The 27,328-nt window shown below is 38.1% G+C and overlaps 1 protein-coding gene across 2 annotated transcripts in view; it reads left to right on the forward strand.

The window, feature by feature from the left end:
- LOC114478844 (beta-1,3-galactosyltransferase 1-like) overlaps positions 1–27,328 on the forward strand; it is a 127,704-nt gene that overhangs the window by 39,837 nt on the left and 60,539 nt on the right. The window contains exons 2-3 of one of the 2 annotated variants that reach the window (XM_028472134.1): positions 1,746–1,878; positions 25,942–26,012. The gene's annotated coding sequence lies outside the window, so the exon portion shown is untranslated. The remainder of the gene's footprint in view (positions 1–1,745; positions 1,879–25,941; positions 26,013–27,328) is intronic. The other variant, XM_028472143.1, reaches the window with a different exon arrangement.

Below are 27,328 nucleotides of genomic sequence, written 5' to 3' on the forward strand. Positions count from 1 at the left end.
CTTCAAAAGGTGTGCTCATTTATTCCGACCAGTGCTCCCTCTTTGCTCTAATGTGCATTGATCCAAAATGTCTCCACGATGACCTTTCTGCCAAGCAAACTACTTCAGATTTATTTTGTATATTTTAAAATTCTGCTTTGAGGCCCACAGTCTGTCAAAAGATTTTAAAAAATGTGCAATTAGCTTTTTTTAATCGCACCTAAAAATTGCTGATAAACGCCCTCAACTTGAAGTATTTTCATTGAAATTAAATTAATTAAACAATGTATGCACAGTGTTTTCATAAAGTCATTTATCGTTTGTTTTTAACAGACTTGAACAGATGCAGGCGTAGACATTTACATTCCGCTGTATGTGAGACTAGTCCCAAGGGCTTGCTTGCATCGCAGCATGTTGCAGTTGGCACTGTCTCCGTGCTAGCTGTCAGTGCTAGCCGCTACATTCAGGTGGTAGTTAATGATGAGGCAAACTCTTTCTTGCACAAATGGCACACAACTAGGCTTTAGTTTTCCATGCAGTGTTTTTAAAAGCCAAAATTAATGCCAATAAAGCTGAAAAGCTCTGCAGTCTCCCGTTTTGTATTGTCAGTCTGTGCATCAGTATTATAGGTATATCCGGAACTCATGAAATGACAGAGGTTATGCACTGTTTGGAGTGCTAAAAAAAAAGAAGAAGCAGGGATTAACAGCGTTATTCTTTTCCTGTAATTAATCGCAATTAACGCGTTAAAGTGGCAGCCGGAGTCACTCATTGATCCACTGTGTGTCAACCCTTCGTATCGACTGCAGCTTGACTGATCTGTGGAGCACTGATCTTGTCTCTGAAAACACTTTCTGCTTGGCCTCGCACAACTTGCTGACCTTGTGTGTTGTCATAGAGATCTGTCAGTTCTGAAAAGAGCTTTTGAAATTCTGTTTTTGTGCTGGCGCGTGCACACTTTGTTTCTTTAAGCTAACCTCTCCTGAATCATGCACTGACTCTTTTTTATATACTGTATTTTATTTCTGAGGAAACTGTTCCAAAAATACCTCAAAAAAAGGTTCAGGTTTTTGTTTCGGGGGTCTGTTACGGACTATACCTGAGATTAAAAAGAATAGATAGCACTGTCATCAGTAGTTTGTCTCTTCTTTTGTCGGTTCAGCTTTTATTATAAACTGATGCAGAAACAGGAACAGGTTTTGTCTGTCAGCACAAGTTCAATAAAAATCACCAACAAACATCAAGACTCACAAATTTAACTCCAGGATCAGAGAAAAGATCCTTTTGGTTAGTGATTCTCTAAAGGTGGTGGACAGCTGGAGACCAACTTTTGTTCCACACATCTGAGTTTTTTTATTCTGTCGATACAAAACCACATAAAGCAGAGTGCATCTTTGAACTGAGTAGGTAAAAGTAATTTCCGAAAGTAATTGAAAAAGCGGCGCTGAGTGCACCTCGCCTCAGATGCAAACGACAGATGAAAAGCCAGCACTTCTGAGTTCATAGATCTATTGAAAGAAACTTATGGCCAGTGCTGTTTCACATATTTTCACATTTCTAGCTTTTTCTCAGAGATGTGAGCGACGTTCACGCATCAGGAACACAGTAAAATCAACAGATGCACTGCCCAGATTGGAGGTCATGGATTTCTTTTTAAATAGCCATGACAATAAATTACATTGTTCACAGTTTTTCATGGTCATAAACATTTCCCTTTGAACCACATGAGTTTCTCACATTTTTTTGTGTCTTGTTCTTCCTTCCAGATGCCATGCGGCTTTGCTTGCCCTGACACGCAGTCCGCGATCCGGTTCAGCCTGTGGACGCTAGCGCTGGGGGGGGCGAGGCCGGATTCTCTGCACCTGTACAAGATATGGATAACTGTGCAGCTTGACATGGGTTAGTAAACGTGAAATCAAGACCTGAATTGTAAAATAACTTCTGTTAACTGAATGCTTTTGCTACGCAAGCATTGCTTGTCAATTACACGCAGATGATGCTTAGAAACATTGTCACAAATGGCAAATTTAACGGAAACATGTCGGACAAACAGTTATCTGGTTTGAGTAAATTGGACTATGACAACTTTTACATATGCAAAACATACTCGTAGCAGCGCAGCCCCGCGTTATAGAATAGAATCCGTTTATTGTCATTGCACAGAGAACAACGTAATTGCACTTGCCCCTCCCAACAACTTTTAAGTACACTTCAAAGATTCAAGCCAAAACAGACACAGCTATCATAAAAACAACACAAGGTACGGTAAAAATCTGTCGGAATAAAAAGCTGATCGTATAAAAGTTAATCCGGATAAAAGTGCACTGGTATAAAAAGCCCATCAGTATAAAAGTGCATGGTATAAAACATTAGGAGCAACACAAGTAGAGCTTCTGATTTTCTGTTTCAAAATTTCCCAAAATCTGTTTTAGTTTACTCACGTCTGCCATTTACCCATTCCCATTTTGTTTCAGTTTCATCGCTTTCCCTAATTAGACTTCATTACTTCATATTAAACTTCCTTAAACGATGCCAAAAATGCTTAATATGGTCAAATGAGGTAACTGCTGTTATTGATTTCATATTTCTTTGCTGGCAAAGTGCGACAAAAGCACTGAAATCAGCTTGTAACGCAAGATTTGAAATGTCCTTCTGTTTTTGCTACACCTGCTAGACTTAAGGCCGCCTGTTTTATGACAAGAAATTACGCTTAAATGTGACATTGTCTCAAAACATGCATGTGAAGGATTATTTTGAGTCATATTGCACATTCTGTTTGATTCTGTTTAAAAAATTATGAAGTAAAGTAACTATTTCCATGTCAGAAGGTAATTCAGTCCATTTTCTGCCGTCACGGTATGATAGCACTACGCAGGTTTTCTCTTTAGATGTAATATTCAGGTATAAAGTATTGTATCAATGAAATCTAGTTCTTTTTTGAGAAATGTACTTCTTTTTCACTTTCTGTCATTGCACCCTTTTTTTTATAATTTGCATCTGTTGTGCTCCCGCTGTGGGACCATGCCTACCATATTCCATCCTCTCATCAGTACTAGGAATCACCATAGCAACCGCCCTCAGCTGGCTAATTGGAGACCATTTTTCCGGTCTCAATTCCAGCCTTAGGGGATTTTCCTACATGTGACATTGTGTGTGTGTGTGTTTGTGTGTGTGTGTGTGTGTGTGTGGGGGGGGGGAACACGTCAATTATCAGAAGCCGTTTCCCAACAATGACTAATTTTTCATGAATGATTTCCTCCGACCACGCAGATCAATCATGTAGTTGTCATTGCAGCTGTGTATGTATGAAAATGCTTTGAGTTGATTTGTTTACGAAGCTTGTGTGTTTCCATGTGTGTTATTCGTCATCCATTTGTAGCGCTCCGTGATTCCCCCCCCCCCCCCCCCCCCCCCCCCCCCCCCCAACACCCAGTTGGCCATCAGTCTCACCTGGAAAAGAGTTTGTTGGTGAAAGCCCGGGTGGCATTTTGACAGCCTCAGGATAATCCCTTCAAGACTGGGGTGAAATCTGCTAATAAGATGTTCACTGAATGTCAACGCACTTTACCTTAGCAAGGTGAATTCTGCCGGATTTCCTCTTTCCCCGTACTCCTCCGCTTCCGTCCTCCTTCCCTCCCACTCACTTCCTTTTCAGATTTGACAGCTGCTCTTCTTAATTTTCTCCCTGGCTATTTCCAGAAAATCCATCTGGCACTGTTGAGGGCCGAGGGCAGCAGTGCTCAGCGAGTCAAATGCACAAATACATCCAAAAACACCTGGGCTAAAGAATAATGTTGTTTCATGTGGATTCTCCGAAGGCTTATACATTCAGTCTAATGGAAACATACAGCGACTAATCATAACAACCAAAAGTCCTCCACGTTTTACAATAGGAGTTCTTTGCTGAGTGAAATAGTGCTATCATATTGTACAAATGTTTGGCCATTAAAATTCAGGGTTTTTTAGCTTTATTTCAAGATTTATAACAAACAGGGAACAGGCGTTTCGCTCAACTGACCCAGTCAAACAGTGGTGTATGGTGGTGCTCGCTTGTTTATGAACGCCTGCTAATGTGTTAGCGGATAAATCTCCAGAGTCTGAAACAACTGTGATACAAACTGTGCAGTGATATGTTATATTTATTCTCAAGATCAGTGGTTCTCAAACTTTTTAGCTCAAGTTCCCCCTTTCTCTTATTTATGAATCCAAGCCCCCCCCCCTTTGTCCGACTACATTTTGCTTAGAAAACAATTTAAGGACAACTATAGATCATAAAGATGGAATAAACAAGTGATAACACACATTTTAAAGAATCTCTTTATGTAAATAGGTGGAAAGAAACAGTATTTAGTGGTTTTTGGACCTTTTTTGGATCGAGACCCCCCCTTTGATATCAAGAATTTCTGACGACCCCAAATATATATTTTTTATACATTTACACATTTATACATTTTATACATTTTTGATCATGTATGAGCTCAGATGTTTTTTTTTTTAACTACATTTTTAGTTGAACGAGATTTATATTTTACTAAATGAAATTATAGAAATAGTTTAAGATTGTCTATTTTAATTTTTCAAAAATTTCACGCGACCCCATTTAAACTCTGGGCAACCCCACATGGGGTCTCGACCCCAAAGTTGAAAAAATTACTGATTTAGTGGTACCTGAATAGATTTAGTTCTATAGTTTGTATCATTTCCACTCATATCACGCCAAGACATTATTTGTTAATTTTCCACTTTCTCTCTCTCAAGTACCCCCTGTAGTGCCATCGCGTACCCTAGGGGTACACATACCCCTATTTGAGAAACATTGGTCTACATGTTTTACACAGGGTGACGTTTTTTCTAATGATGCATGTGGAATGTAGTGTGTAAAGTGTTCAAACTGGAGTTGTTGCCATTGTTCACAGGCTGGGGGCTTTCTGGAAAGTTCACGCAGGGTTTTCACACACACGAGCACAGCTGCGTGGGTGTGTGTAGGCCACATTGACACACTGAAATTGTAATTAACTCGTGATTTTGACAATAATTTGACTTGTTTTTCAGCTTTTTTTTATAGTTTACCCTCAGAATGGGCTGAAAGCAGTCCAGAGACGTGGTAAACTCAGAAGGAGAAATGAAAGAAATGTTTGCAATTATTTGCACTGGAGGTCGTTTTCCTTCCGTCTCTTTCAAATGTAGATCATCAGTTGTATATATGAGGCACTGACAGAGTCGTCCTCCTTCCACCTCCTGCTCTCATCTGTCCCCTTGTTCCCTCTGGTTAGTTTCTCTCTGTGTGGCTTAACGTCACCCTTAATCTTATTGACCCACCAAACTGATCCTAATCCTCTAACAAGAAAGTTTGAGCACAGTCCCAGTAAAGCCGTGCAGTTTAAGCTTTAGTACCACTGATGAAAAAGGCAGGAGGACTGTCACCTGTTGTTTCTGAATACATCAGTGGGTGACGGTGCACCTGTCCACTGTGCTGGAATGGTGGAGAGAACAAATGAGCCTCAGGAAAAGAGTCGGGCTGACTTCACTCGCCTGCCGCTCACCCGTTTCTTACCTTATTTGTCCTGTAAATGTTTCTCTCATATTCACCTCTGCATTAAAATGCCTTGTTTACCTTCTTGTGAACTTCCCCCAAAAGTTTAGTCTAAATTAGTTCATTTTAGGAAGTCACACATCTGTGATTATGGGATTTATTGCAAAATTTCAAATGCTAAGAAAAAAACCCGCATTTTTCTGAAAGAGATTTTTATAAACTTTATGCAAAAGTTCAAAATGAAAGAATAGATACATTGGTGTAAAGAAAAGTTAAACACAATGAATGCAAATGATTTGTATAGTATTAATTATATTGATGGTTTTGAACTAGAGTACGGTATGGTAGTAAAACATGGTAGTTACTGTTTCAGATGAGTTCAGTACTGCAGTAACTGAATGTAACGAGTACAGATGATATTAAAGGTTACTATTCATGTTAACATGGATTGTGTTTTATATAGTAGTAGTAGTAGCAGTACCTAGCTACAAAAAAAGAAGTGCACACCTAGTAAACACTTAAACTTGGACAATTTCATACCTTTAACTAAAACTATTTTGGGTCATATGTGACGTCAAGTTGTCGATTCCAGGGTCATTGTTTACATTAGTTGCATTTATTTAGGTTTTTGTAGTGCTTTTCTTCTAGTTTTGTTGGATACATTGTAATTGTCACAAAAGACAACAGAAGGACATATGTGGGAGCTACTTCTGATGTGTATAAAGCTGCTCTTGTAAGCTCTTGTGGCACATTGGAGAAACACAAGTATATAGGTGAGAGTAGACTTTACCGGAAGACGTCATTGGGAAGACATTGAAGCAATTTAGAGGAGGAAAATACCCTAGAAAAGTGTCCGAAATACGCAAAATAGTGCTGACTAAAGCCCTATTCGCACAGGATTAGTTTTACCTCGGGACCACATGCAATTTATAATAATTGTCTGTGATGTTGATCTTGTGCGAATCGGCCATGTCAGTTATTGGTAAAAGTAAAAGTAATTCCCCCGCAAATTACCTACTATATTTTGCTGAAATCTGAGTTCCTGTGATATTACTAATCCAATGCGAATAGGCATCTCTGTGATTTGGACAGAAATGGGCGGGATCTGAATCCGTGTACCCTTTTTTAATTGAGTTTTCTGGTCCTGCTGATGTTTTTATTCAGTCTGTGGATGGTTTAGCTCGTTGTAAATACTGCTAACAGCAGCCGTCAACACACACGGAAGTTGATCATAAGAAAGGAGGAGGACCAGTAGATTTATTACACCACCTCTGGTTTCACATATGTGCATGTTTTACGTAGGGGTGGGAACCACTGGGTACAAAACAGTGACAATATTTATGTGAAGACCTACCTGCACATTTTAGTGAAAAAGCAAAAAAGGTTTTTGAAAAAAAACTAAAAATAAACAAAAATTATTATTATATATTTTTTTAAATCGATACTTAGCGCGAGCAAATCGATAATCGACCGTGCGGAAAAAAATCGCGATATATTGCCGTATCGAGATATCGTCACACTCCTAGTTTTACGTAACATCCATTTTTATGTTTTGATTTATTTATGTATTAATAACATTTCAATTAATCAGTAATGTGACTTAATTTCAGCAAAATCTCAGGCTTGGGTTATCCTGTGCGAATGCGCCACATGAAAAGCAGACATTGGGGGTCATTTATTTATTACATGTGGTCCCTAGGTAAAACTAATCCTGTGCGAATAGTGCTTATGTCTTCCTGATAAATAAAGTTACCTGGCTAAACCTCTAATATCACAGATGCTGTTAAAATTCACTACAGTTACCCTGTAAAGACCCTCAACTTGCGCATACAATTACAAAGAAACCTCAGCGGTTAAACTGAATTTGTCCTGTAAATAATTACTACAGTATTAGAGCACCGGATCTTAAATATGTTGGTAAATAAAATGCCCTCCGTCCGGATGGTGTGGGTAAGCTCCTCAGGCCAAGACGTTGCTCTCCACAGCTACTTCAACCAGCTCCTCTGGGGTGATCCCAAGACTTTCTTTGGGATCAATAGGGGGAATCAAGGAGCCTCCCTATTGAGCTCCTCACCCTATTTCTAGGGATGAGCCTGGCCACCCATGCAGAGAAAACTAATTTCAGCATTTTACAGTTGCAATCGAATTCTTTCAGTCGTTACTCAAAGCTCATGACCATTGGTAAGGAATGTAGGTCAAGGTGCGTACTTACAGTATGTGAGATAAAGAACTAGATCAGTGGCACGGCCAAAACGTTAGAGCAGGGGTCACCAACCTTTCTGAAACTGTGAGCTACTTCATAGGTACTGTATAGTCTGAAGGGCTACCAGTTGGAAAAGAAAGCACTTCCTAAATACCACATGTTCACTGTTTCACTTTAATTAGAGGGCAAGATAATAAGGAACGTTAGCAGTGACTAACAAAAGCTACGTTTCAAGATGAAACACTGTTTAAATACATCTTATATATATATATATATATATACTGTATAACATATCACTGACCACACACCAACACCTAAAAACATTTGTTACAATGTTTAAGTGAAAATAAACATTAAAAGATGGTTAATGCTAAAACTTTATCAGCAGTATTTAACTTTTCTCAGTACTATAACTACATCTGTCATATGTATTTATCTTTGTGAGTTTTAATCCTGGAAATTTAGGTGGAGCTTTTTAGTGGCTAGAGCTCCTTAGGGCCCCTCACGTGGTCCATGCGGCCTACCTGGTGCCAGTGGGCACCATGTTGGTGACCCCTGCATTAGAGAAACATTGAATCACAATGAGCAACACATCTACATGCTGAATCATCAGTAAAATCATTCTGGCAGAGCACAGTGTAGGTGACATTTGCGGCGCTGGATGATACCGCCGCTGCCTCCCTCACTCTGTCATCATCATTGATTTTTAACAGAAGATGCTGTGATGCGGAGAGAGACTGGACAGTTTGAGATCACTTATTAGAAGATGAAGTAGTTAGACTTGGAGATAAGGTCCTGAGTGAAGGGAAAGGTATGGCTGAGAGTGCTGGTTGATATCCTGCATTTCCACAATCATTTTTATCATAACTGTAAAACAGGTGGGCTAATGTAAAAAACAGCCATGTAATCTTGCATATTTGCAGCGAATGCTTTCAGCGCACCACTAAAATGCATTAGAAAAGTTACAGTAACTCAATTAACCTTATTAAGCACTTTTGGCACGATTTCTAGAAGTGTAATAGCCAGTTATGACATACATTAGGGAAAAGCAGATCAAATAGAAACCAAACTGCAAAGCGTAGCCTCAGAGATTCCAACGTAGCTGGAGGTTGAGCAGTTGTAGTCATTTCCTCCCAACAATAATTCCCAGCATCCCTTCACATGTCATGAACATTTTTCTGCACTGAGCACTTAAGCCTTAGTAAACAAATAATCTTTTCAAACCAAGCAAATGCAGCAGCTCATCACTCAACCAAGGAATGCAACCCTGCTGTGTTATGAAATCGATCCTCTCGAGAAAAGCAATTCCGGGATTTGTTTTTTTAACCAAAGCTCTTGATTCCTCAGAACTCACAATAGTTTAACACAGTAGATGCGATGAGTGATTAGAAGGAGAGTGAACAAACCCCTCGTGTGTAAACACCTAGTTGTTCTTGTATGTTTCTAAGGCAACCAATGGCCTTCTCCAATCGTGTGCCAAAACATGAGTCATGGCCAATCTCAACAGTGTTTGGAGAAGAGTTAAATGGCTAGAACTAAACTGACAGTTCTGGTAAACGATTTTTGACTACTTTAGTACTCCCAACAAATGATGCGTACGTACGCACGCGTATTTTCGATGATTTAATCTGCTGTTTTTTTACACTTGTCTATTTCCTGAAAACTGAATTCTGTTAAAACTCCCTCTATTGGTAAAATTCCAACTGTTTCTGAAAGCTAACAGGTTGTGCTTTGCTCACATCCTACAAACATTACGGTAATCACGTCTCCTCCTTCATAGAAAGCACGCGAAGAAATGAGAAGAAGAGTGTAATAGTTGCCATAAAATGGCCTGTTTTTGCACATTTACAAATATGGAAAAAAACATGTTTTTTTTGTGAATAGTTTTACACATTCTAAATTTTATATATTTGTTGCAAAAAGTATGCTATTCATGTGAGTTTTCTTTTTACTAAATCTAAAAAAATTATTATTGGAAGTTGTGAAAAAAAACTTCCTCATAAGACATTTACTTACCATTTTATAGACAAATTAAGGATGAAAAACGGGTGGAGATGTTGATATTACAGGTGTTAATTTGGGTTAAGAGCTTTGCGTGGACTTTATTCCAATCCCTGAACAGTTTTTTTTTTTTTAGCTTTAAACTAATCAATGTGGGTTTGATAACAAGACTATAACTTAGCTGACTAATTTTGCACCAGACAATGAATGAACGATCAATTAAAACAACCAACAAATAATGAAGTCATTACAAACTCTATGTTCTGAATTTATCTTGTTTAAATCACTTTATACCTACGGAATGGTTTTCAAAAGTACCCTAAACACTCGACCTGGCTTGGATCCAACCACACCTCCATTATAGCCCACAAAGGGCCTTATTTACTAAAATCACACTACTACTCTATTGATTTACTAAGACATCCCTACTTTGTCATTTCTTTTCTAAAGGTTCCTGAGCTAAATTGTCTTCCAGTTGAAGGAAAAATCTCTATTGAAAGTGCATTTTACAGCAATCAGATCATATTACTGTATCTCTACTTCGAATCTGTCGTTTTTCATCTTTTTGCTGTGGTTTCCTCTCGTGAAACTTTAACCTTGTTCTCTCTGCCCTGTGGCGACAATGGATCCAATCAGCTTGCTTGCTTTTCTCAACCTCCAACGTCTCCATTACGCTTAGCAGGACACACAGAAATTACCGCCTTGCATATTCATCACGATTACCAGCATCGGGCCCATGAATTTAATTGAATATGTAATAGCGCTAGGGAGCAAAGTGGGGCTCGTTTAGCTGAGTTGGTGAAGATGGATGTGACTAATTCAGCGTCGCCAAGATGAGGCTCGTAAGTCCCTCAAAGGAAGATTGGTCCGGTCTGACTTTTCCTGTGAAGTAGACTGATGAAAATCAGGGAACTGAGAGTACAACAAGTCCACAACTTAGACTTTGCTGTGATTGAAATGCATCCCTCTGGCTGGGAATTGATTTGCCATTTTAAGACTGACAGCAAAACAAGTAGCAAAGCCAAGAAAAAGTAGGTTAACCTAGTTACTATGCACATTTATTGTGCATGGCAGATCAAGTGCTTGTATGCTCCACAGCTAAAGTGACAGAACTACATGGCTTTAGGGGAAGGAGAGCCAGAGCTTTAGTTCCAGACTACAATTTGGATGCCGACTATGTCCCATGAGGACATGGAACTGCTTCTTTCAAGCAGTGGGGCGGGTGGATGAAAGAAGCAGGCTGAGCCTCGAGGTGAGGGGATTTGCTTCGGACAGAACGAGTGTTCAGATCTCCTGACCGCTACCCAGCACAGAGGAGGAGTGAGAGATCATTGGGGTGGCAGTGAGGAGAGATCAAAGGTGCACTCATCAAGGGCTGGAGTCTGCTTCACCATGACAGGGGGAGAAAGGTGGTTGGAAGGGCACGGAATCAAAGATAAGTGTGACACAGAAGAGCTATAAGCATGTTTTACTGCACCTGTCAGAGAACAGAAAGCATTGTGCATTAGCAACGTAACAAGTGCATTATAAAAATTTGTCTACAGCCAAAGCCACAGGACAAATTATTCTTTAACATGAATCAATTCAGACCCTAAAAGGAAACAAACTCTTACACAATTCCAATAAAACAAACAAAGTTATGTGAATGTAATTATGTAAACCAGTGGTTCTGAAACTTTTTTGGCTCAAGTATCCAATTTCTCTTATTTCTGAATCCAAGAACCCCCTTTTGTCCTACTATAACATTTTGCATAGATTTAAAAACAACTATAGATCATAATAATGGTACGAACAAGTGATAAAACACATTTTAAAGAACCTCACTTTGTAAATAAGTGGAAAGAAACAGTATTTAATGCAGTGGTTCCCAAGCTTTTTTGGATCCTGACCCCATTTATATATTAAGAAACCCCCAAAACAAAATGAGTTAGTTAGTTTTTTTATTTACTGCATTTTAGTTGAACTAGATTTATTGTTCAAAAAGTGAAATTATAGAATACAGTTGTTTAAGGCTGTGTGTTCTGAAATTTCAGGCTCCTGAAGATTTATTTCTATAGTTTTTTTCATTTCCTGTCATCTCACTCCTGGGGTGGGACCAATACTGACACTTTATTTGTTCATTTTCCACTGTCTCTCTCTTAAGCCCTGTAGTTCCATCACGTACCCTTAGGGGTACATGTACCCCCATTTGAGAAACACTGATTTAAACAATCGCTGTTAAAGAAAATTTCTTTGGTTTCAGTACTTCAACTAAAATAATCACACCAGGGCATCACTTTGACTACATATCAGGGGCAGTTTTAAACATTTTATGTTACATCTTTGCCTTTGGGATATAAATTTAGTCTGTTTTTAACATTATGTACATTTCCAATTATGTACAACCAACGTTAAACAGATATTGGCAGGAATGCGCACCACTGTTTTGTTCTGCTTCTCAGGGGTGCACTTAAGGTTGTTGCTTGCTGCCCAATTTTAAATCCATTTCTACTGTAACTACCCCTCAGGAAGAACAGCACAGAGGGATACATTAATACCAACTACCGGTAAATGTCTATATTTGATGCCTCAAAGAACATGGCGTTTTGTAATCAAATGACTGAAAGCTAATTTTACAAATATCTGGAAACCAAATTGAAATGCAGTGAACAGGCTGTTCTCCTACAGAAAGCCTGGTCATCATCACTCTGCTTCGGATCATCTTTTTAAAAATGGTAGAAGATTTTGACACTGAGGAAGATTTTTTTTTTTGCAGGTTAAATTATTTATTAGTAAATTATCTGTAAAAAAAAAAAAAAAAAAAAGTTTTATCTGTAGTCGGATAGTGGCGTCAAAATGATGCTCCCACTGACATCTTTAAAGTCCCATTTCTCATTTCCTTGTAAGTGCGACGTAAAAATCCATCCTTTGTAATGTCCCTGGTTTTCTGTAGAAAAACATCATAATGTCTCTATGGAACTGGATGACACCTATCCAAGTGATATTCCACTGTAGAGTGTCTATGAGAGTGGAAATATATAAAAGTGCACCTTCTGTAATGACATCATGTGAATGCTGATTGGCTGATTGGTGTTGCCCACATAAAAATGGGCTATTTCCTCTTTTTTGAGATTAAAAATGACTGCTAAGACACTTCTGACACGATTTAGTTGCAAAGTTTTATAATTCAGCTTTAGAACATTCATGTGATGGGCTGGTATCACTTTAAAGTTCCTTAAAGAATCACAGTTCTTGATAAATTGTGAGTTGTGAGCTAAAGAACCAAAGGCAGTGGGATTAAAAAGCCCAGAACGAAATTGGTGACCTGCAGCAATAAAAATATGTAAAATAAACTGTGAAAAGGTGGGATTTTGCTCCATTGTATGAAATAAAACACATTCTTAATTGGTGAAAAGGGTGTTAAAACCTGGGCTTGTCAGCCTGTTGATGTAAGGATGTGCTTGCGACTTTTCTTTGAAATGGCACATTAAAGTCGTACACGAAAATCGTTCATAAGAAACTAGACATAACGTCCTCGAGAGGCTTCACATTTCATTTTAATGTCACCTGCTAATTGGCACATCGTGGACCAGAGAATGAGACTGTCAGTTAAAAGGGTTTAATCTGTGCGCTAAACCCGCTAAAGGAAATTTCAACCCCTCGTTAGCCGTTCCTTGCTCATTAGCTCTTTTTTTCTGGAGGTGGCTGCTGAGAGCTTTCAATGGACCTAAATCATTGTGTTCCTAATTAGGAATATCTCAGAGAATCATGTGGCTCCTGATCAGCTGTTTAATAAGACACGAGGTATCGGAAAGGTCAGCCAATTAAACATACAGTTGTTTGAAACACCTTCGTCGTGTAAAGTATACTGTATGTGACCTGATCCGGATTACGATCAAGGCCGTTTTCTATCAGATCTTGGCCTTATTACCATTTGACTGTAAGGAAACATAGAGGTCTAATAAACTCACAGGCCTTTCTCTTCTACGACCAGACTGTTTAGCTCGTGTGAGTCTAAATGCTGTGCTTGCACGGCATGGTTGGCCAGGTGTGCCTGAGCATGGCACGCTTAAAAATCTGGGTATTAGTAAGTGCTGAATATCTTGGAAGATGGTAGAAAATGGCTAAAAAAAAAAAAAAAAAAAGGCAGTTGGATTTAAAGAGTGAAGTTTAAGCCAATAAGTGAAGCTAAGCCTGAGTTTTAGAAGTCCAAGCTTGTTCTGTGGAAATCACGCAGCAGCAGTTAGCGTAGCTCGTAGCAGCACCTGTAGCAACAATGCTAATGCAGGAGAACCTGCCTCCAACAGACAGAATACAGGAGGAGAACTATCCAGGGGGACGCTCCGTAATGGGCGATCGTGTGTGCTTCATCATTCTTTTATTAAACATTTAGGTTAATCGATTGTTTGTGTTCACGTGATTTTATTGGCTCATTGAGTTAGCAAAAGGCGCTATAAAAAAAAATGTATTCCGTGACATTTTTGTCTCCCTCTTACTGCTGGAACAACAGCTGGTGTTTGTTCTGGGACCTGATGATTTACAATTGAAGCACTTTACAAGATGCATTGTTGTGTATGTGGGTGGGGGCAGCAGCGGGATAGAGGACAAGCCTGATTTTTGGATTGGATTTGAATTGAGCAAGATGGAGCTTTTGACGTAGCGTGGGCGTGGCTTGACTTTCCCCTCTGTTCCTCACTCGTCTCCATTAAATTTTGTGTTTACAATGACATTTCAAGTGATTTCAACTCAATAAAAGACATAGCTGTCCAAATATAATACTTCAAAATGTCACCAAAACACCTAAAAGCCAAAAAGGGGTAGGAATTTTTTTAATTATTATTTTTTTTATGAGGTGCTGGATCCAATCAAATAAGTGCCGGTCATAATCTGGGAGATGACGGATCTTGCCCAAATTAAGCTCTGATCTTGTGATATTTTAATATCTCAACGTCTTGTCGCACAATATACCGTCCCACCTTTGCTAAGTGCTTCGTCGCATGCTTTATCCTAATCCACAGAGACACAGCGCAGCTCCTCCTGACCTTCTCTGTCGTCCTTCAGTGAACATACATGGTTGGCCTGTAGATGATGAAGAAAGAAAAGTTAAAGGAAAAAGACAGGAACCATGTTTGAATAGGAACAGGTGTAACAATATCAGCAATATGAATAAAGAGATCTTGCTGCTGACTAGCACATTTTGTGACTTCCAGACTAGGAAGTCTGTCAGGCTTCTTCTTTTTTTTTTCATCCATTGAAGAAAAAGTAACATCTGGTAAATATCTTCAAACACAAAAAAGACTGATTCTAATTGTGCCTACAAAACAGATGGTTATATTCAATCTTGATAGTCTTTAATTTCCTTGTTGCACAGCTAGGAGCACGTACAGGGACATTTGGTTTCTTTAGACGTCGCAAGTGACGACTTTATCAGAAGTAATTTCTGTGAGTGACAGAAAGGGCTTCATAGGGAACAAAGTGGAGAAAGACACTATAGAGCAGTGGTTCTCAAACTTTTTTGGCTCAAGTACCTCATTTTGTTCAGAATTCTATGAAAAACATATATAGATCAGAATGATGGAATGATAACACATTTTAAAGAATATACTTTTGTAAATAAATAGAATGAAACAGTATTTAGTGCCTCCTGAATATATTTATTTCCATAGTTTTTAACATTTCCGGTGTGGGACCAAGATTAACTCTTGTATTTTAAGTTCATGTTCTGATTAAGATCATTTCTATCACCATTTTGTGTGTTTTTTTTGTAATTTTGTGGGTTTTTGATGTATCATTGTTGTTGTTGTTGTTTTGTTCTTTTTAATATTTCAGGATATTTTTCTCGTATTGTGTGTGTTTTTGGTGTCGTTTGGTTGTTTATGTCGTAATGTATGTATGTTTCTCTGGTATTTTTGTAGCGATCTTGTGTGTTTTTCTCTCACGTAGTGTGTCTTTGTTGTTGTTGTTTATGTGTGTGGTTGGTATTATTTGTGTGTGTGTGTTTGGTGTCTATTTGAGTATGTGTCTCTTTTTTATTATTCATTATTATATACTGTATAATCTTATTTTGTGTGTTTTTGTTGTCGTTTTGTGAGTTGCTGGTAATATTTAGTATGATTATCATTTTTAACTAAAGATAAACGTTATAAACACATTTTTAATGCTTTCATTCTTTAATTTTCCTCTCTTTCTTTCAAGTACCCCCTGTACTGCCATTGCATACCCCCATTTGAGAAACACTGCTTGAGAGTAACATTGGAAAACATAATGTACAATATTATACAAAATATATACATGTATATCATATCATAACCCCATAAAACCAGTTTGAGTTATGTGAACGGAACATTTCCCTGATTAATGTTTATGTTAGAGCTGGGCAATATTGTGATTCAAGATGTATTGAGTTTTCTATTTTGGTGATTTAAAAAATGACAATATTGCATATATTGAGATTTTTAACTTGTCTTTATTCATACAATCACACAGTACAAATTATATCATACAAGTATTTAATAAATTTCATAGAGTACAGTCAAACAGTGTCCTTCGTTACATCTTTTTTCCATATTTCTGAAATACATATTTCATAGCTTATTTAGTTTTTAGTCTCTGCTCTCGTTACTTCTCAGAACAGCATAAAAAAAGCGCAGTTCGATGGATTTCTGAGTGTGTTCTAACCCAGACCTTCTCCTAAACACTCACACGTGCTGTCCCTTACAGGAGAAAAACGCACAAGTGACACACATTGTGCAGCTGTTTGTTAATAAATGTGTCCGTGTGGCATTTTGCAGTAGCAAATTTCACTCAAAGACTTTGAGTTAAAATTAAAATATCGAGATTTATATTGTATATTGACATTTTTAGAAAAAATATCGAGATATGAGTTTTGGTCCATATCGCACAGCCCTAGTCTACGTCACAGTTTGTCAAATATGTCAACCTTTTTCGTTGTGCGTCACATTCCTACTAGTACATGTTTTATGAAGTACTTTTTTAGTTAAGTAGTCTTTGTAATCTCAGTTGAGTATTTCCTTAGTCTATCAAGTTTTCACTCATTTCTCACTGTGAATGAAGAAATGTGCAGTAATCAACAGCGAAAGTCTTTGTAATGCTAGCTAGTATGCAGTGTAGATAGCAGGTAGACATGTTATCTGAAGGCGGATAAGATATCAGCTGGAACGGATATACCGAGAGTGAGGTGTCTCTGTGCCTGGGAGAGGATTGAAATAATCGCGGAAAATCTCTGACAGCATTTCCATACTCGTCGCCTGTCTACACACTCGCTTGTCAGCGACGATAACAACGGGTGACACCGAGTCGCGGAGAAGCCTTCAAGGCAAACATTAATTATCTCATCCCCACCACGATGGGTGTTTCTGGATCTGATGCTATCTGCCTCCACCTCTTTAGGTCACTTACAAACGTGCTCTGGTGTGCAGGGCCATTCAGGAACTAGGATGGTTGGAGTGCAATCATCAGGACATCATTAACAATGAACAGGGGCAACATTTACTCAACAGCTCAGCTGAACTATTTCTCTTCCGTGAATGGTGTCCACATGTCTGTAAAGATGGCTCAGCTCTGAAAGGTTAGCGAGACCCTGTAATGAGGAAGGATCTGCAAATTCAGCGGAAAACTTTTACACTCCAGGACGGCCAAAAATGATTTTAACCTGAGGCTCATTGTTAGCCTTTGATTGATCGCTTGGGTCGTGTAGAAAATGTACATTTGAGAGGAACTCCTATTCATTGTACACAATAAAAATGAAAAAAATGTCAAATTAACCCTAACCCAGTGTTTCTCAAATGGGGGTACGCGATGGCACTACAGGGGGTACTTGAGAGAGAAAAATTAACAAATGAAAGCATTTAAAAAAATTGGGTTTTATCATGTTTTTTATTTAGTTAAAAAATGATAATCATACTAAATATTACCAGCAACCCACAAAATAACAACAAAAACACACAAAATCAGAGAAAAACATACTGAATAATAAAACGAACACGTACAACAACAAAATACTCAAAATGACACAATGACGATAAAAGTTTCTTGATTAGAACATTACATACATCAGGCTGGAGATGAGCGTAAATGATTAAAATCATAATCAAAAATAAGAGTGTCTAAAATGTGTGTAATTACTAGGGGTGAGTATTGGCAAGGATGTTGCAATACGATATGTATCACGATATTTGGGTCACGATACAATATTATCGCGATATTCTACCTAGTTAATATCAAAATTTAACATAGAGATTAAAAATCAAGTTGCTGTATATGTTCATCAGAAGTTATTAATCATCAGAGGACAAATTGAATCAAAACTATTTGCTTCAAAGCCTCCTATTTATTATTAGCGTTTTTGCATATTTTCATTGAAAAAAAGAAAATGCAGTGTGTAAACACTGCCATCATACACTATGCTGTATTTCGTTTTTATACCATTATATTTTACCTTAGTACTTTCTTTGCACTGTTTTAAATAAATTAAATTTTTAAATTTTTTAATTTTTAAATTTCTACATTGTACTTTCCCTGCATGCCCCTGTGTTCCCATACCTGTAAGCTGCTGGAACTGTGAATTTCTCTTGGAGATGAATAAAGTATCTATCTATCTATCTATCTATCTATCTATCTATCTATCTATCTATCTATCTATCTATCTAAAATGAAGTGCAACAAATAGCCATTAAAGGCATTGTAACCACCACTAAAATATTGCACAAATACACAAAAAAATTGATTAAATATTTAAATAAAAAAATTGATTTTTTTTTTCAAACCCCTAGTTATTACTCTTGGTTCCTATTCCATTATTTTGCCCTCAAGTATTTTTTTCACAGAATTTTGAGTAAAATGTACTTGGATTCAGAAATAAAAGAAAGAGGGTACTTGAGCCAAAAAAAGAACCACAACCCTAACCAACGAGTTGGCACACACATATCTTAACTCCTATTTGTACACACATTGTTCTTTTGCAAAAAGATTTTCACTGTCAAAGAAAGATGTGATCTCATCTTGACAGCTCAAGTTGACGTGCCATTAAATTTTAATTGTGAAAAAAATTCCAATACCCATTAAATCTAAGTTTGAATAAATAGAACATATTTCCAAGTACATTCAAGCCTAACTGTGCCTTTTAGTGCATCAAAGAAGAACCAGACAGAACCCCACCATAATAGAATCTTAAAACAAAATCAACAATAGTCCAGAATTCCCCTTTTTAGGAATTTGCATCATCATTTGAAAAAAAAATGCCTGGACCTCATGGATAAATGTCTCATATTAGGCGTGCTGTTGTTTATGATTAATATAATTAGCATAAAAGGTGCAACCGTTTTTTTCAAGATCTCACAGTAATATAAACTCTCCAACTAATTACATTTTATTGTGAGAACGCATGTGTGTGTGGAGAGTTTCCACGCACACAACTATCAAGCTGTGCTCACAAGCCAATTAAGGACCTCTCGTCTCTTCTACATACAGGAGAGAAAACTGAATTATTAATAACCTCTGGTGTACTGCGCCTTCGATAGGTGGTAGCATCATATCCTTTACACAACCCTTTGACCTGAGGAGGGAATTATAATGTTGAATAAACTTTTTTCTGCATTTATCTCTAATACTGGTGTTTTGGGATGATCAGCTCCCAAAGTTGAAGCAACATACTTTATATACTTTATCTGACTGAATTCTAGCTAAGAACACATGCACTCATTGCTCAACTGTCAATGTCATTATCTGGATCTGTTAACCAAGTCCAATTCCAGCCAAGCAAACCTGTTAAAAATCCAATTGCTATCAGATTAAGTCATTTATTTGTTTTCTCAAACTACATGTATGGTGGTTAGCATTTGTAATAAAACAGCGCGAACACAAATCAGACTATTGTTGGATAGAGCCTCCCAATGTTTTGGTCATGAGTAGATTCTCTTTGGCTAGAATGTGCTTCTTAGTACCATGTGACCAGCATACTATTTCATGATTTCCTAAAATCTGTTTTTAGGGTTTATCAAATTCTGTATCATCTCAGTTTTTTTGTCTATCCCTTATTGATGTACTGATACCTACTGATGTACATAAATCAGCCCAAAAAGGGCTTAATAGAGGTTAGTTTGGTTAAATATTGTAAATAAATGTATTTTACAGTGTTTCAAGAAGTCAAAACTCTATGTTCAAATTGCACCAAATCTTGCAAGTTTGTCCCATCTCTCATTTTTTACGTTACATACTGTATGTAATGTCTGTTTGTCTACACATTTAACCACCCATTTATTGGTAAAATCACATAGCGCAGACTACCGGTACGCCATAGCAGTCCACCATGTTGCATTGTCACCTAAATGTTAGATTCCAGATATTGTTTCAGATCATCCCCAAAAATCTAATCACTTGTTCCTCATCTCATTTTGGATATTTCCTGAAATGTCATTAGAATCCATCCATTAGTGTTTGAGTTAGACTGTTCACAGACAAATAAATAAACGCAGAAAAAAATGTAACGTCATTGGCGTTGGTGTTAACCAGTAACTTCCATCCCATTTCTGTGTTAATGAATAACTGGAGGCCCGATATAAATATAAAAGACAAGTAGTACGAGACCGTTTTTGTAAAGGTGCATGATTAATCAGCCAAAAACTAGAATATTCAGGTTGAAAAGTACTGATTTTCTATCTGTGGGTGCTGCTTGTGTTTTCAGTCTTAGGTTACATTCACACTGCTAGCCTTAAAGCTCAATTCCGATTTTTGGCTCCGTTACGATTTTTTTGTGTCTGTTCACATTACCATTTAAAACGTGACCTGTATCTTGACTCCAGTGTGAACGGTTTTTGTGCAGTGGAGCCAGAGAAAGAATAATCAGGTGCAGACAAATATTTAGTTTTGGCTTTTTGTGGTGCCTTTTTGCTTTTAAACACAGACCATTTAAGATATGACTTGGTTTGACCCAAACCTGACAGAGCAAAACCAAAGCCAACGGGTCCATCAGACGTTAGATATTTATATCAGAGCCCGACCTGAAACCGTCAGTTCAAACCTATTTTTTCCTCAAACAAATGACATATTTGTTCATTTTAATGTTACGCATTGTTTTTAATAATGTCAACAGAACCGATCAGCATACGGGAAAACAAGCGCACGTCAAACACACACAGGTGCGCAAGATACAGTGGGTCTATTTACATAATTCAGGTATAAAATATAAGGATAATCCATGTTCTTGTGCAGAAAAAGGATTGATTCAACAGTGGATACTTCAAGGTTCATGGTGATCAGACTCTAGCTGTTTATAATGAAAACATATCAAAGGGCATTAAATCCGCCTTGACTGTTCACACTGCAGTCGCATGGCAAAAGATCGGCTACATAACGGATTTAGGACCACATACATTTAGGACCACATGCCCAAGTCACCTGGGTCGCATTTGAAAAAATTGTATTTGAATTTTTTGGACTGCAACAAAAAGATCAGATACAGGTCGCATAGGGGCAGAAAAATCAGATTTGAGCATTAAGTCCTGCAGTGTGAACGTAGCCTTATTAGCACATAACATTTTTCAGCCTTGGTTTTCAACTAAAAGTCAGAAACTGAAAACCACGATTGTGTCTGTTTTATTTGGATTTGTATACAATGGGAATAGGGTAGGTTTTATGTCACCACGTCTGATCCACGTCTTTCACTGACACCTGCCTGGAGACAAGTGAGCGAGTTGATGTGTAACGAGCTGATAGTGATGCCGTTCACATCTCGGGAGCTTTTTCTCACCTTTTTCTGACAAGTTTAAAAAGGTGTTCATGGGTTCATGTCCATCACTGAAATGCTACTAAACAAGGATGTGCATTGATCTCTGCACCTTCAGGTGTTAAAGGTTGATGTAACTGTGCCGTACCTATGATGTAAAGGGTGTCAAATATGTATGTTTACGCCCCATGGGGGATACAGAGGGTCCACACAATCTTTTGATGGATCTTCCAATCCAAGTCAACTACTGGTACTCTTCATTTTTCCTTTGAATCAGGAACCTAGTTTTGGTCTTTTGTTGAAACAGAAATTTTATTGGTGTCTTGGACTTTTTTTTTTAGCTGAATGTGCCATAAGTCTCCTATAGAACTACAGATAAATTTCACATTGTGCTCGTGTTCCCAAACTGGAGGAAGGTAGAAAATCTAATGAGTGCTTGGATTAAGATCTAAAGGTGCATTTACTTTCCCTTTTACTGCCTTTGCATAATTAAGACCTGTTGTTGTTCTCCCCCACCCACCGTAACGACAGCAATAATTCAAATTATGCTGATTAGTGCATGAGCCAGGGCTTAGGGCCCGCTAATGCATTCCAAGTGGCATATTTTCATTCTTCTGTTGAACTCTAATAATATAAAACAGAAGCATGACGATGTCTGGAGTTTCTTTACAGGCAGTACGGCGTCTCCAGAGGATGTTGGTACTGCGGCGGTTTCTCTGTTTTAATGGAAAGTCGGTTGCCAAAGGTGATTACTCATCTTCTGACTATCGTGGTGGTTTCACAGAGTCGTTTAGCTCTTGCTTTGGGGGGTCTGTGTTTGGTGTGGGGGATCTTAATGGACGTGTGTGATCACAGCTGAGCCAAAGTGACAGCTTTGCCAGATCTAAGGCTCTCATCAGGTAACAGACTCCACAACTCAGGCTCAGATGTGTCACTCAAGTCCACGGAGTCGTTGTGGGTCATTGACAGAGCTCCAGCCCCGCTCTGAGCACTGCTATAGCGATGTTGTTCTCACGCCATCATGGTCTCGACTTTTCCTGCTACTTTTTCTCGCTTTCTCTAAGCAGAATGGCGTTGTAAAAAACGCAGTCCGTCTTCACACGCCTTTGATCTAAGTGAGCAGATCCAACATTCCCTAGAGAGCTGCAACAATTAGCTGTGTAATGGAATAATAGCAGATAAGGATCTGCTGCTTTATATTGGGGTAGAGATTAATGGGATTTGCTTTTTCAAAGTATCAGCACAAATAATCCCCACATCAGTCAAAGAGCAGAGGCCTCCTCCTGCCCTCTGTGGTGAACGTCAGCAATATTACTTGGCAAATGCATTGCTGTCTGGCTAAAGCTATTTTAGGCATGCCAACCACTGTTTCTCACCATGATGAGCCAAAACATTTCATCTTTACACAGACTTCTACCCTCTACCGGTAATAATCAGTCAGCAAAAACAGACCTTAATAGGTGGTGTGATATGATTTTAGCGTTAGCAAAGCAGTCTTGGAGCATTCAGTGTTAGTTTAGGCAGATATTTTAGATTTAGTCTGAGTTTTTGTCTTAAGATATAATTGAACATTGGTTTTTAGTAACAATTGAGTTGTTTTTTTATGCCCAACAGCTTTAATTGACAAAATGTAAAGGCATTTTAGTCAAAATTGTGGACAACTTTGGTTGTCCATCGTAGTTATAACAGGGTTCCCGCGGATCCTTGAACGACATTAAATTCATGAATCTTAAAATAAGGACTTAATTGTCATTAAAATGCCTTAAATCAATGTTTCAAAAGCCTTAAGTCATAAGTATGATTTTATGATTGCAATTAGTCTCACATTTCAAAATAAATGGTGCCATTCGTTTTTTAAAAAAAATAAACAACATGGGAAAATGTATATTTAACAAAAAAAATTGCCTGGTGTTCATTTTTTGTATTTTTGTTATTGTTGTATAGATTCTGGTTATTTTTGTAGTCATCTTGTGTTTTTGGAGTGATTTTGATTATTTTAATCTGAGTTTTTTGTGTGTATTTTACTGTCATTTTGTGTGCCAGTTGCACATCTGCACTAGACATTAAAAAAATGTACTCTAACGCTATGTCATTGTGACTGTGTGTGAGTTTGTAATCTTGCCCTTTCCCAGAGGAGAAGAAGGAAAAACACGTGGAAGAATCACATCTTATTAAAAGCAGGAACACAAGTTATTAATATGATTATGATTAATATTGCCATTGCAGTCTTAAATTTAATTTGAAATGGCAATGAAAAGTCTTCAAAAGCCTTGAATTTAATTTGACTAAAGCTGTAGGAATCCTGTATAAAAAGTCATTTCATTAGCATTTTGTAAATGTGTTTGTATGTGTATTTTTACACGCGTATATACACACACGTACAGGAACCATGGTTCTTTGTAAAAGCATTGATATTTTAGTTTCTTGCACTTTTTCCAATGGTGTATGTACATAAATACATTTGTGATTTTTGATAGTTATAAGTCAGTTTTTGTGCTTTCCTTTCCTTAATTCTTACGCTGTTATTGTTTGATACTGGGAGGACGTTTTGTAGTTGGAAAAAGAAATTAGTCTCCAGAGATTCGTCATGTGCAGACGTCTGCTGAGGGAGCTTATTAATCAAACGGAAAACCCAATTTGATACGTGAAGATTTCATTTGACCTTTTCTGAGGTGTAATCAGGTCTTGAATGATAAGTTCTCATGAAAGAGCATACGTCAATGGACGGCCTCCATTTTCTCTGTACGGCTGTCGCCACATTTCTCAGAAAGTGGTGGAAGTCGCAGCATACTGATGAGACTGGTCGATTATTTTAAAAAAAAAACCTGACGAGAATTTGAATCAAAATCAGCATGAGGTACCCACCACAGGGAGTGCAGTACGCATGGCATTTACTTAGGTCAACATAGGCCCTGTTTACACCACAATGTTTTACTTTGGTTTCCATTTTTGTTTCTAAAAAGTTCCGTATTCACATGGCAACGTTTTCAAAACGATCTCCGTTTACGTGACCGCGGGATACGTAAAAAACTTTAAAGTATACATGCTAGTTTCTGAACCAAAATAGGATGATGTAAATGCACTAAATGGTAAATGGACTTGATTTATGTAGCGCTTTATCCCCACACTGAAGCAGTCTCAAAGCACTTTACATATCAGCTCATTCACCCAATCACTCTCACATTCACACACCAGTGGGACAGGACTGTCATGCGAGGCGCTAGTCGACCACTGGGAGCAACTTAGGGTTCAGTGTCTTGCCCAAGGACGCTTGGACACATAGTCAGGTACTGGGATCGAACCCCCAACCTCTCGATCAGAAGACGACCCTCGACCACCTGATGTGCAGAGACAACTTCTTGAAACACAAGTAAGAGTAGAGCTTAAAGTGGACCTACAGAGTTAGACTTAATTCGGACTGCTCTGAGTTAATTGCACTTTTGAAGATCATTTATTCATGTGCCGAGTCTCCATTCACCTCCTCAGCATCCATTTGTGCGTCTTTATGGCACTAATCGAAACATCCCCTGACCGTTCATTTACCGCGCAGCGTCCGAGCTGAGTTCAACCAGAGTCCATATTAAAAAGATAGAAATTAGGCTTGACCCCAGGTTTGGGTAATCATCTAAAGCTCTAAGTAGGGGTGCAGCTCTGTGATTGCCGTCAGAATCTGGTGCAGGCATGAAATACGTCTCCAATGATCCAAGTGTGCGTGTGACACAGAAAGTGTTGGCTCCCTGTTTACGTGAAGACAGAGAGGGTAGCATTTTTTAAAAATGGTTTTTCAAGCACCGAAACGCTGTTGCCGTGTAAACGGACAGCCAGAATGCAACAATACTTTTGCGTTTTCACTTGAAAACATCATGTAAATGGCTCCGCAGTGTCTCTTCTCTAGTGTCATGTTTTGGTAAACAATGACGTTTAAAGCACAGATACATTTATGTACAAATAAAACGTACATTTTAATTAACTTAATTATATAATTATAATTAATTAAATTAACAAAAAAAACAATACTAAAGCAAAATAAACTCTTTGTACGCCATTGCTTCTTTGCAGATGCTGAATTTTCTTCAGTTTGGGGTTTGTCTGTTTAGGATCATGTCCATAAGGATTTAGAATGTTCCTTCCCTTCCTTGGGATTTTATTTGTTAGGATTTTTTTCAGTTTGGATTTTCAAAGTGGGTTTTTTTTGTTTTTTTTCATTTTTTGTTGTTAAAATACAGCCATGTTAAACAATTATCTTGTAACGCTCTTTACCATCGTTGTTTTGCTCGTTGTATTTTGTCAACAGATTTAGGGACTAGTGGTTGAGGCCGTGTTGGCTACTAATGGGATGCTTTTAGGTCTGTGTCATCAAAAGAGAAATCCTTCTTGAGTGTGGCCACTTTTAGTTTGTGCACAATGTTGATAAAGATTGCCAAGGTGTCCAGAAACAGAAAAGCTATGGATTTCTCTCTGTAGGTGGTCTATTATTCATCCATGTCTCCTCTCGCCCTACAGATCCCTCACCCTGCTTCGGTTTTTCCTTTCCTGCATTTGGTGTGAACCAACCGGAGAGCCAGCTCTGTCAGGTACGGCATGCTCCACTGACCACAGCATTCCGGAAAATTGTCAAATTGCTGCCCAGTCGGGAGTGGAGGCTTTCTTTCCCCTTTTAAAAGGCTCTTCATACGAGTAAGAAGGAGTGATTTGGTATTTCTCAGAGTGGACGAAGGCCACAGGGACCCTAGGAAATGGTGTAGCAAAAAAAAAAAAAAACAGCTTTAAATAATAGCGACCGTAAGCCTTTGTGGTTCACCGCGTCAATTTCGCCGTTTAATGAAGCCCATCCTTAATCAGCCGAGCCTGCGTTTCAATCCACCCGTGTTCTCTTTGTCTTCAAAAGGAGTCGTTACATTAATAATTGAGGAGAACCTGTGATGTGAGGAGATTATTTGATTCCTTTCTCAGGTCTTTCTTGGATCTCACAACCACACAATAAGTTCACAGGCAATGGATTATACCTCAGGTTTTTGCAGCTGATTAGCGCTAAGATCAAAAAGCTAAAGCTAGCTGGTGTATAACGTTCTGTTGACACACAAGTGGTTGTGATGAAACACAAACGTTAGATCCATGATAATGTCCTGGTTTAACACCAAATGCACACTTTTAATTATCATCAATATTTGCCCTGTTAGAAACATTTGTTTTATTCATATTTTGTCATTTTAATTGTAAATATGGAATTTGCTTGCAATTATATTTTTACCACTACTGTGTGATTAATATTTAGTGTTACTTTCTTTACATTGTCCCTTAAATATAATTAATACGTATTGCTGTTGTAATTGTTGCTGCTTATCCATCTTTATGGAATAAAAATAGAATTTGCAAGCAAGGAACAAGTCAAAGCAGGCACATGTTTATCAGAGCGGCCATAAGGAACAGAATATTTAGCAATATTCATTAATTGCCTTCTGGACGAGGAACGAGCTTAACTTAAATGTTTTCAAGGGGAACGAATGGGCACTTTTTAAATGACTAAGAAACCATGGCAACATACATTAGTGATACATTGGCATAAGGAATTCAAAAAAAGTATAAAAGTATGAATTTGAAAGAGCAATGCAGGAAAAGCCTTTATCTGTTTTGGATAAGACATGAATATCAGCTGTCCTGTTTCCTCTGCTCACCACCTGCACACAGCAATAACACTTATCATACATATGTCAGGAGCTCATTGCAAGTTAAAGTTCAAGTTCCATACATATGCGTGGTTTCTGGGCACCACAGGCAAAGGCTCGATGAAAAGGTCAACTCTCCCATTGAGCAAATATACGAGGGCCTGCTTCTTTCTCCCCTCCATCACACTCTGCTTTTAGCCATTTAAGCTCCAGTAAACGCTGCT

The sequence above is a fragment of the Gouania willdenowi genome, chromosome 2, assembly GCF_900634775.1.
Source record: "Gouania willdenowi chromosome 2, fGouWil2.1, whole genome shotgun sequence".
In the NCBI taxonomy this organism is placed as follows: Eukaryota; Metazoa; Chordata; class Actinopteri; order Blenniiformes; family Gobiesocidae; genus Gouania; species Gouania willdenowi.